We start from the raw sequence: 13,613 nt of genomic DNA on the forward strand, positions 1-13,613 counted from the left end.
GCCCACCACAATATGAAACAGGCCCACCACATTATGAAACAGGCCCACCACAATATGAAACAGGCCCACCACGATATGAAACGGGCCCACCACAATATGAAACAGGCCCACCACGATATGAAACAGGCCCACAATATGAAACAGGCCCGCCACGATATGAAACAGGCCCACCACAATATGAAACAGGCCCACCACAATATGAAACAGGTCCACCACAATATGAAACAGGCCCACCACCATATGAAACAGGCCCACCACAATATGAAACAGGCCCACCACAATATGAAACAGGCCCACCACAATATGAAACAGGCCCACCACCATATGAAACAGGCCCACCACAATATGAAACAGGCCCACCACGTTATGAAACAGGCCCACCACAATATGAAACAGGCCCACCACGATATGAAACAGGCCCACCGCAATATGAAACAGGCCCACCACAATATGAAACAGGCCCACCACAATATGAAACAGGCCCACCACAATATGAAACAGTCCCACCACAATATGAAACAGGCCCACCATGGTATGAAACAGGCCCACCACAATATGAAACAGGCCCACCACGATATGAAACAAGCCCACAATATGAAACAGGCCTGCCACGATATGAAACGGGCCCACCACAATATGAAACAGGCCCACCACAATATGAAACAGGCCCACCACACTATGAAACAGGCCCACCACAATATGAAACAGTCCCACCACGATATGAAACAGGCCCACCACAATATGAAACAGGCCCACCGCGATATGAAACAGGCCCACAACAATATGAAACAGGCCCACTATATGAAACAGGCCGACCACAATATGAAACAGGCCCACCACAATATGAAACAGGCCGACCACAATATGAAACAGGCCCACCGCGATATGAAACAGGCCCACCACAATATGAAACAGGCCCACCACAATATGAACCAGGCCCACCACAATATGAAACAGGCCCACCGCGATATGAAACAGGCCCACCACAATATGAAACAGGCCAACCACGGTATGAAACAGGTCCACCACAATATGAAACAGGCCCACCACGATATGAAACAGGCCAACCACGGTATGAAACAGGCCCACCACAATATGAAACAGGCCCACCACGATATGAAACAGGCCCACCAAAATATGAAACAGGCCCACCACAATATGAAACAGGCCCACAATATGAAACAGGCCCACCTCAATATGAAACAGGCCCACCACAATATGAAACAGGCCCACCACGATATGAAACAGGCCCACCACATTATGAAACAGGCCCACAATATGAAACAGGCCCGCCACAATATGAAACGGGCCCACCACAATATGAAACAGGCCCACCACAATATGAAATAGGCCCACCACAATATGAAACAGGCCCACCACAATATGAAACAGGCCCACCACGATATGAAACGGGCCCACCACAATATGAAACAGGCCCACCATGATATGAAACAGGCCCACCGCGATATGAAACAGGCCCACCACAATATGAAACAGGCCAACCACGGTATGAAACAGGTCCACCACAATATGAAACAGGCCCACCACGATATGAAACAGGCCAACCACGGTATGAAACAGGCCCACCACAATATGAAACAGGCCCACCACGATATGAAACAGGCCCACCAAAATATGAAACAGGCCCACCACAATATGAAACAGGCCCACAATATGAAACAGGCCCACCTCAATATGAAACAGGCCCACCACAATATGAAACAGGCCCACCACGATATGAAACAGGCCCACCACATTATGAAACAGGCCCACAATATGAAACAGGCCTGCCACAATATGAAACGGGCCCACCACAATATGAAACAGGCCCACCACAATATGAAATAGGCCCACCACAATATGAAACAGGCCCACCACAATATGAAACAGGCCCACCACGATATGAAACGGGCCCACCACAATATGAAACAGGCCCACCATGATATGAAACAGGCCCACCACGATATGAAACAGGCCCACAATATGAAACAGGCCCGCCACGATATGAAACGGGCCCACCACAATATGAAACAGGCCCACTACATTATGAAACAGGCCCACCACAATATGAAACAGGCCCACCAGGATATGAAACGGGCCCACCACAATATGAAACAGGCCCACCACGATATGAAACAGGCCCACCACAATATGAAACAGGCCCACCACAATATGAAACAGGCCGACCACAACATGAAACAGGCCCACAATATGAAACAGGCCCACAATATGAAACAGGCCCACACGATATGAAACGGGCCCACCATGATATGAAACAGGCCCACCACAATATGAAACAGGCCCACAATATGAAACAGGCCCACCACGATATGAAACAGGCCCATTACAATATGAAACAGGCCCACCACGATATGAAACAGGCCCACAGGCCCACCACAATATGAAACAAGCCCACCACAATATGAAACAGGCCAACCACAATATGAAACAGGCCCACAATATGAAACAGGCCCACCTCAATATGAAACAGGCCCACCACAATATGAAACAGGCCCACCACAATATGAAACAGGCCCACCACATTATGAAACAGGCCCACAATATGAAACAGGCCCGCCACGATATGAAACGGGCCCACCACAATATGAAACAGGCCCACCACAATATGAAACAGGCCCACCATGATATGAAACGGGCCCACCACGATATGAAACAGGCCCACCACAATATGAAACAGGCCCACCACATTATGAAACAGGCCCACCACAATATGATCCATGCCCACCACGATATGAAACAGGCCCACAATATGAAACAGGCCCACCACAACATGAAACAGGCCCACAATATGAAACAGGCCCACAATATGAAACAGGCCCACATGATATGAAACGGGCCCACCATGATATGAAACAGGCCCACCACAATATGAAACAGGCCCACAATATGAAACAGGCCCACCACGATATGAAACAGGCCCACCACAATATGAAACAGGCCCACCACGATATGAAACAGGCCCACAGGCCCACCACAATATGAAACAAGCCCATCACAATATGAAACAGGCCAACCACAATATGAAACAGGCCCAGCACAATATGAAACAGGCCCACGATATGAAACAGGCCCACCACAATATGCAACAGGCCCATAGGCCCACCACAATATGAAACAGGCCCACCGCAATATGAAACAGGCCCAGCACAAGATGAAACAGGCCCAGCACAAAATTAAACAGGCCCGCCACGATATGAAACGGGCCCACCACAATATGAAACAGGCCCACCACATTATGAAACAGGCCCACCACAATATGAAACAGACCCACCACGATATGAAACGGGCCCACCACAATATGAAACAGGCCCACCACAATATGAAACAGGCCCACCACAATATGAAACAGGCCCACCACAACATGAAACAGGCCCACAATATGAAACAGGCCCACAATATGAAACAGGCCCACACGATATGAAACGGGCCCACCATAATATGAAACAGGCCCACCACAATATGAAGCAGGCCCACCACAATAAGAAACAGGCCCACCACGATATGAAACAGGCCCACAATATGAAACAGGCCCACCACGATATGAAACAGGCCCACCACAATATGAAACAGGCCCACCACGATATGAAACAGGCCCACAGGTCCACCACAATATGAAACAGGCCCACCACGATATGAAACAGGCCCACAGGTCCACCACAATATGAAACAGGCCCACCACAATATGAAACAGGCCCACCACAATATGAAACAGGCCCAGCACAATATGAAACAGGCCCACGATATGAAACAGGCCCACCACAATATGCAACAGGCCCATAGGCCCACCACAATATGAAACAGGCCCACCGCAATATGAAACAGGCCCAGCACAAAATGAAACAGGCCCAGCACAATATGAAACAGGCTCAGCACGATATGAAACAGGCCCACGATATGAAACAGGCCCATAGGCCAACCACAATATGCAACAGGCCCATAGGCCCACCACAATATGAAACAGGCCCACCGCAATATGAAACAGGCCCATAGGCCCACCACAATATGAAACAGGCCCACCACAATATGAAACAGGCCCAGCACAATATGAAACAGGCCCACAATATGAAACAGGCCCACAGGCCCAGCACAATATGAAACAGGCCCACCACAATATGCAACAGGCCCACAGGCCCAGCACAATATGAAACAGGCCCAGCACAATATGAAACAGGCCCACAATATGAAACAGGCCCACAGGCCCAGCACAATATGAAACAGGCCCACCACAATATGCAACAGGCCCACAGGCCCAGCACAATATGAAACAGGCCCAGCACAATATGAAACAGGCCCACAACAAATACATTTCCCAAACTGACACGTTAACAATGTACACTGTTGTGGCGGCTGGGTGGCGTAGCGGAGATTGTGCTCGTCACCAATGCAAGAGACTCCGGTCTCGACTCCCCGAGTCAGCGTTGCCTGCGGCTTGGGCCAGTCGTCATACTATCTCAATTGGCAGCAGGTGGAAAGTCGATGGGTGGGGATTGGACGTTGTGGACAGCGACTCCTACAGGTCGTTTGGGTGACGCCTGTTCAGCAGAGACAGGAAGTATCGGGGGCAGCGTGAGCCTCCCACGTGTTACTCCTCGCCACTGAGAGTCCGCGCTGTCTGGTGAAAAGATGCGACAGGCTGCCTCCTCGTGTACCGGAGGGGACACGTGATGCAAGGTTTCTATCCTCACTACAGCCGACCAGTGGGAGGCATAGTCTAGCAACGTTCAAGACAGGGAAGGGGAGAATTGTAGGGGAGAATTGGCGATACGAAATTGGGATGGGAGAAAAATTGAAAATAAAGAGAAAAAGTGGATAAAAAAAAAAACAGTGTACACTGTTTCTTCTACTGCCCCGACAGTTCAAGTATAAAGTATAAAGAGTTGTGAATAATTCTAGGCTCACAATCGAACCAAACAACTGAAAATACATGATCATAATAACATTAGGAGAGAGAAACGTAATGTTCGCAGTGTGACGTGAACATAAACAGCGTTTAGTTCTTGACAATGCAACAAGTGATCATGTTCATTTGCTCGGCACGTCCACGGTGTTTGTTGATTAGCGACCCGGGTGCTGCTTGAGTGGCCTGACCTGATAAAAACGGGACTTCCAAGGCATAAGGCCTAACAAAAATAATGGTTGGTTTCAGGTTGCCGACCGACCCTGCCGATTTAGGTGCGACCCAATATATTTTATGAGTTTAAAAAAAAAATTATATATTAAAAAAAAAAAAAATCATTTTTTTTTTTTTTTTTTTTTTTTTTTATAGAATAAAGTTTCATAGAAATCTTAGTCAAACATTTAGTATTATGGATATTAAACATGCTGGCAGAGTACATGCATCCATGTTGTTGTGAACATTTTAACCCTTTCACTGCCACACGACAGCCGGTTAACCCTTTCACTGTGACAATACAGAAGGTTAGCCCTTTACTATCACACAACCGACGGCGATGCTCCATCATTAGCATCATTAGCTCCGCATCCGCGGAGCTAATGATGCTAATGATGGAGCATCGCCGTCGGTTGTGTGATAGTAAAGGGCTAACCTTCTGTCGTGTGGCAGTGAAAGGGTTAATTAAATAAAGAAATTCCCTATCCATAGTCGCCGTGGGAAAGAATAAAATAAAAAAAAAATAAAAATAAATTCCCTACCTACCCATGGCCAAACTGACAACCAACCTGAAACCAACTATTATTTTTGTTAGGCCTAAGTAGACTGATAAGTAGAGCACTGCGAATTTGATATGACAGGTGTAAAGCTGGTAATTGTGTGCACAGGGGGAGGGTCATTCAACCTAAACAATGGAGAGAGGCATTGTGGGAGAAAGGAAGACAAATATTGTAGAATTTCGGTGGCATGATCAGATTTTGATAAGATAAGATATGCCTTTATTGATCCCCTTGGGTGTGTCTATTGGACGTTGGGCCTGGACGTTCAAATAACGTCCCAAAAAGGGGGTCATTATGAACGTTTTTGTGACGTCGATCTTTAGGCAAATTACTTTTATGAGAAGAAACTAAATATTGGAATACATACATACATACATACATACATACATACATACATACATACATACATACATACATACATACATACATACATACATACATACATACATACATACATACATACATACATACATACATACATACATACATACAATATTTATACATCCATACATCCATACATCCATACACAATAGACCTTAACCCTCCAATCCCAGCCATCCAAAGGTAGGTACCACACTGTAACTTCAATCCAATCCAATCCACTTTATTTATAAAAAGCACACAATAAAGCATAATACAATATTTTCACATAAAAAGGCAGGTCTCTTAAGCTGTGTCAAAACCAAAAGCCAAAGGAAATAAATGTGTTTCGAGGCATGATTTAAACACCTGCAGAGTGGGGGTCTGTCTAACATGCAGAGGCAGCTCGTTCCAGAGCTTTGGGGCTGCAACTGAGAAAGCACAGTCCCCCCCCTTAAGCTTCAGCCTGGACTTAGGAACAGCCAGGAGGAGCTGATCAGAGGACCTGAGGGACCTTGAAGGAACATAAGTTTCCAGCAGGTCAGAGAGGTAGACCAATGTGTTTATGTTTTGTGCTGCGTTAGCGCTCCGTACACAGAGAATAAGAGTAAAAGAATAAAAAGAAAAGGCATCCCACAGGGTCTCCACGTCCTACATGGCTGCATGAGCCAAGACAGACATACAGAGCACTAAATGGAACAAGGCTAGGCTACGTTGCCAATTCTCTTGTCAACTATGTGCCATCAAAAACATTATGATCATCTACTACTGAAGGTTCCCCAGCAACCGCCAAAAGAAAATCATGCATGCAGCCATTGCTAATTATTACACACCAAAGCTATGGAACACCGTATCTATGGACTTTAGGGAGGCTAGATCACTAAATACGTTCAAAAGGAAGCTAAAAATGTATCTCTTCGCCTTAGCCTTTTAATACATTCTGCCACTTCATTACATCCCCACTATCATACTGTAAATGAGAGCTATTTAATTATAGTCTATGCTCATTCTATGTGTACTTTTACTGAATTCTATGTCTGCACTTGATTGCATTGCTTTTATTCTGTCAATGCTATGCTCATTTTATGCCTATGTCTATTGTGAGTCTATTTCTATGTCTAGTTTTACTGCTTTGAAGCACTTTGGGCTGCAATTATTGTATGAAAGGTCCTATACAAATAAAGTATTATTATTATTATAAAAAAAAAAAAAAATGAAACTGCTTCAAAAGCATCTTCAAAGTTTCAGGTAAAGTATTCCTACGTGTCAGAATTCACATTTGGGTTGAATGGAATGCCAATTTGCGTCAAGTTTGTAACACAATGTCAGTCGGATGATCCGACTGACATTGTGTTACAAACACTCAAGTCGGACCATGGCGACAGTTCTGACTATAACGTATTCGGTGACATTGGAGAATGTATAAGGCGTTAACAATAACAAGTAGTGACGCTAGGTTTTATTGTCAATGTGCAACTGCATATTAGCAAATGCTCGCTGCGGGCCTGGTCTGAACAGGCGTGTTTAAAGGGCAACTCTTTTTATACGGCTCAAGTAATGGACTATGGTTTCCCTCTCTTGTAATTGGCTCCCGAGGTCCATAAAATGGCTCATTAATAAGAGGATTTAATAAGGAGAAACATGCCATAAATTTCTGCACAAAAGGCCACTCATACAGTATTGCTTCAGCCCTTTGCTGTCTGCACACACAGGAAATATATGAAGACCTGTTGCCAAGAGTGTAAAAGAAACTAAACGGCATGAAAAATTACTCAATAAGCTTGACATTGTTGAGTTATAGATTCTCAACAACGTGGACCGTTTTCACAATGTGCAACAAATGCATATCATTATTGCCCGACGGATGAGGTCACACATCTGAATAGAACTCAGACTTGTAATTTAGTAATGACAGATGGTACAGACATTGGGTGACTTAATACGCTCATATTCTCTATACATCTCTGTTGAATGAACTCCAACAGTAAAGCTTGAGATTCTCCCCTCTGTTGTGGAGTTTAAAACCTTGATCTCCAACCTTTGTCAATCAAGTTGTACATGTTTTAATTGATTTGTTATCTTTGCTGTTTGCCTCGTCTTGTTGTCTCTTTGTTATGATTTTATATGCTGTGTGATTTTGCTTATTTCTGTATGTACACTCGACGTGACTGTAAATGAGAGAGACCTCAGTTGCCTTTCGAGTTTAAATAAAGTTTTGAAGAAAAGAAAATAGAAGTAACTTGCAGATGAATGACTGACAGAGGGCATGCCGCTTTTGCCCCCCTAGCTGCAATGATAGTAGACCAGACACTCCACACGGTGGATTTATATCACGATGATGACACCACCGTCCAGAATAAAGCAGTCCCCTTGTCCATTGGTCATATTAATAGGCTTGTTGTTACCCTGGCGACCAGCAAACCACCACAAAAAAAAACATGTACAGCTCTCCCGCCGAGCATAACATTCAGGCATTTATAGATGCTGGGTAATTACAGAGAGCACCCCACCCCCCAGGGACCTTCGCTGACTATTTATTAAGCAGCGCAGCAAACAGCTGTCCGAGAGGCTGACTGTAAGTAACGCGTTCCAGTGCCTGGCTCGACGCTCTTTATACAGATCGTATAAATGCTAAAAATGGCGATAGCGTGTCCAGTGTTGTTTGTAGGAGACAAGACGCTCAGTGTTTATTCCCTTTCTTTACTTACAGAGTAATGAACACAATGTGTTTTTTGTTATTAGTCTTCATGTGTTGCAGGTTAAACACTATAAAGTACTAAAGTTGGTCTTTTCTACTTGATGGCCAGTGGGTACGATTGGAATGCTGAATACGATGGCATACAGGATCAAAACCGATTATTATTATTAACAACAATATTATTGTCTAACCCCCATGAAAAGCATTATACTGATTTAATTTCCATTTCAAACCTTCATTGGTAAGACCAAGGAATTTATCGTGGATTTTAGGAGAATACAGCACCAGGGGACACACACGCCACTGTGGATTAATGGGGCTATCGTGGACAGGGTGAGCAGTTTCAAGAACCTGGGAGTCCACATCACAGAGGACCTGACATGGTCAACACACACAGACACTGTGGTAAAAAAGGCAAAGCAGCGCCTCTATCACCTGAGACAATTAAGGAAGTTCAGAGTATCAGGGAAGATACTCCAGTCCTTCTACTCTGGGGCTGTAGAGAGCATCCTGACTGGGAACATCACTGCCTGGTTTGGCAACTGGACTGCCCAGGACAGGAAGGCTCTACAGAGAGTGGTGCGCTCAGAAGAGCGTACTACGGGTATTGCACTACCACCCCTGCAGGACTTATACAACAGGAGGTGCAAATCCAGAGCCCGCAGAATAATGAAGGACCCTCACCACCCCAACAATAGCCTGTTCAAGCTGCTGCGGTCAGGCAAGCGCCTCCGCATACATGCAGCAAGAACAGGCTCAGCTTCTCCCCCCAGGCCATCAGAACACTAAACATTGATCTCTCCACACACAAGCACACTACACACACACACACACACACACACACACACACACACACACACACACACACACACACACACACACACACACACACACACACACACACACACACAGTCACACACACACACACACACACACACACACACACACACACACACACACACAGTCACACACACAGTCACACACACACACACACACACACACACACAGTCACACACACACACACACACACACACACACACACACACACACACACACACACACACACACACACACACACACACACACACACACATTTAGAATCTTTATTTATGTCCACATAAAGACAATGTTTAAAGGACACAAATATTATCAGTACATTGTGGGTTATTCTGATACATTCGTGCCCAAATGACAATGGCAACCAAAGTTACACACACACATGGATGATGAACCTGACAATCAACACACAGCTCATGGGTACAGATAGCAGCGTCTTCTCCAAATTGCGCGGCTGCCAATAATTGCTGACACTGAGCAATATCTTGCTAATTGTTTGGCTCTTCTCTTCGGAAGACCGGCCATCTGAAGGCCTCTAACACCCAACTTATGAACATGACCCAGGCTTCCAAATATGAAGACTAAAAGTTTACAGTTGTAGCCGAGTTGTGATATGGTATGGTCTAATAGTTGATACTTTAACATTTTGGTTGTAAAGGCTTCCTAGTCTAGACTGTAGGCAAACGTGCAGCCAAGTTCTAGGATAAGAACCTCTCTGTTATTCTCATTAACAACAACAACATCGGGGGTGTTTGCTGAAATATCAGAGAACAGTGAATTGTCCCTACACAGATTGAACATATATGGCTTCAAGCTGGTGTGCTTTTACAGCTTATATGTTGCAGGTGACCCGAGTGTGGAACTGACACTGTCTGCAATCAGATCCACGATCCTATCATGCCTACAAATGTAGAGCCCTTTGTATGCATGACAGCCATTGAGTATGTGAGAAATGGTTTCTGTTGTCTGTTCGTGACCATGGTGTATGCAGTGTGGGCTATGGCTGCCAGGGAACCAGATGGAAAGGTTGAGCTTCGATGGTAAAACCTGTAGCCTAGCTTTTAAAGTGAAAATTATGATGCTCTCATCAATAGCTAAAACATTTTTAAACTGCGTGCGAGACAGAGTGGTCAGTGGCAGGGAGACAAGCAAGCTTCCCTTGCAGTTTAAGCTCAGTCCAGTGTTGACGTTGGCGTTGTGCCGACATGAGATGCCCACGGGCATTGGTAAGTGGCAGTTCACACACACACACACACACACACACACACACACACACACACACACACACACACACACACACACACACACACACACACACACACACACACACACACACACACACACACACACACACACACACACACACACACACACACACACACATACATATAGCATAACTGTAGATATAGCATATTGTATAGTAGTGTACTGTATATAGGACTCATTACCTTTCATTCGTAAGCTTAGCATTGTATAGTATTTTATCTTAGTACCCTTTACCATGTCTATCTATTATCTATTCTATTTTATTCTATTATTATTTGTATTTTTTTGCACAGTTTCACTTATTCTTCATTATTCAGATGTGACACAAATGTTGATCATAACCCTGTCCCTGGGGTTTCTCTTTGAATATTATGGCAACGTCAAGGTGGACTTGAAAAGACACATCCTTGCAGTTGAGGAGCTTTCCCACTAGAGGGCAGTGTATTCTCACGCATCCCCTCAGAAGTCTGTCAGTAGAATGAGGTTCAGATAAGGTTGAGGAAGCTACTCTGAAATCATAGTTTTACAAACTACCAGTTACTTCAAACCATGAAAGAGTTGAACTACAGTAAAAACTACTGTGAAAATAAATAATAGCTTGATTAAAAAGTTACTAAGAAAAAGATGTGTAATGTATGTAATACAAAATGATAACACAAACCTTAAGGTTCAGGGGGCCTGTTTCAAGATCAAATATACCCCCCCCCCCCCCCCCATGCACATTTAGAGGATAATGTGAAGGGGGCCTTGGACATAAACTAAAACATGCCTCTCTGACGCACAGATTCACTCTCTCTGACTTAAATGTGTAACTGTGAAATTATCTCTCTCTCTCTCTCAAACACACACAAACACACATTGGTTAAACCAGTGATTCTCAAACTGTGGGGTGCGAGCAAATGGCGAGAGCCTGCGTGCACACAAGAGACATTTTCTGCTTACTTTTCAACCCGAAAATTAAAAAAAAATTATATACCGAATGAAACAGCTAATTCTGAGTTTTTTGAAGATATGATGCATTATATTCTACCTCACCCAGAATCACAATAGGAAGCCAATGAAAATATAATGTTTTAGGCAAATTTACACATGAGGCGGGAAGCTACTGAAGTTCAACTAGATGCTAGAAAGACCAAACCTCTCCTCGAGGCACCCCAGCCGTTCCATGTACCGTAATTTTCAGACTATAAGCCGCGCCTTTTTTCCCCATTTTCCGACCCTGCGGCTTATATAACGGTGCGGCTTATATGTGACTCGACGTGACAAACCTGAAAATGTAAAAATCGAAATATTGCTTTTTTTTACTGCATTGAAATGTTATTTATCTGTTCCCTTATTTGCTAAACTTAATACAACTTGTAAATGAGTTCATTCTTGTTATTTGTCCGACAGTATTGTGTCCCAATGCTAATTACATATGGTAATTAAACATTAAAACACCTGCGGCTTATAGTCCAGTGCGGCTTATAGTGCGAAAATTACGGTATTTGTTAGATTCCACCACCAGCACACCTGGTTCAACTAATAAAGGGCTTGTTAACTTGAATCAGGTGTGCTGGTGGTGGAATTTAACAAATACATGGAACGGCTGGGGTGCTTCGAGGAGAGGATTGGGAAGCACTAGAGATTTACATTACTTTCGTCTACAGGTTTCATCTACACAGGGTGAAATACTTTGTCAGTAAACATCTTTCTGTGTTGGTGACGTGCCTTTTGTCTTCTAAAAAAAAGTACAATGAGTTGTGGGGCGGCTATGGCTCAGGGGTAGAGCGGGGCGTCCAATGATCAAAGGGTTGGTGGTTCAAATCCCGCTCAAGCCCATGTACATCCCATTGCCGTTGTGTCCTTGGGCAAGACACTTAACCTACTTGCCTCGTATGAATGTGTATGCATGTGAATGAATGTTGGTAGTGGTCGGAGGGGCCGTAGGCGATGATTATTCGCCACGCTTCCGTGAGTCTGCCTCAGGGCAGCTCTGGCTGCAATTGTAGCTTACCACCACCGGTATGACTGTGTATGAACGAATAATGGACTCTGTGAAGCGCTCTGAGTCAGAGAAAAGCGCTATATAAAATCCAATCCATTATTATTATTATTATTATTAATTCCACAACAAGAGATATGTAATGTTAATTACCTGAAATTATTACGTTTTTTGGGGGGGGACCCTGCATATATCGGTATCGGTTGATATCGGTTGATATCGGTATCGGAAATTAAGAGTTGGACAATATCGGTATATTGTTATCGGTAAAAAAGCCAACATCGAACATCCCTAATAAAGGATCATCTTATCTTATCTTACCCCACCTAGCATCCAAAGGTTGGTAGTGCACATTGAGGGTGGGGGGCGGGGACTTTTGGATCTCAGGTGGCTTAATGAGCAGGAAGAGCAGGCCTAGGCATGGTCAAAATGTTGGGTTAATGTGCCAGGTTATACATTTTTCTTTAAACCACATCAGTGTGAGAACTCAGTTATTTTTTTTAGTATTGGAATATTTCTTTTGACGTTTTCTTTAAATTCTTCAGATGCTTCAAATAAACCTATACTTGAATTCATAATACCTTGGATCTCGTTTTGGATTTCTTTTTGGAATGTGCGTACTGAAGACACTACCTGGTTGACCAACAAGAAGCCATCACATTCAATTTTAAAGAAAAATCGACCATGGATGGAATTCAACACAATGGAGTTGAACTTGGAACAATACAAGACAACAATGGAAACAGTGAGTGAACCAAGTACACCACCTATGAAGAC

The 13,613-nt window shown here is 44.1% G+C and overlaps 1 protein-coding gene across 1 annotated transcript in view; it reads right to left on the reverse strand.

Moving 5' to 3' along the window:
• Positions 1-13,613, reverse strand: part of LOC311226791 (uncharacterized protein) — a gene marked incomplete at its 3' end in the record, with an annotated part of 169,520 nt that overhangs the window by 57,726 nt on the left and 98,181 nt on the right. The gene's annotated exons all lie outside the window — the stretch shown is intronic.

Source organism: Notolepis coatsorum (genome assembly GCF_963971535.1).
Source record: "Notolepis coatsorum genome assembly, chromosome: 4".
Taxonomy (NCBI): Eukaryota; Metazoa; Chordata; class Actinopteri; order Aulopiformes; family Paralepididae; genus Notolepis; species Notolepis coatsorum.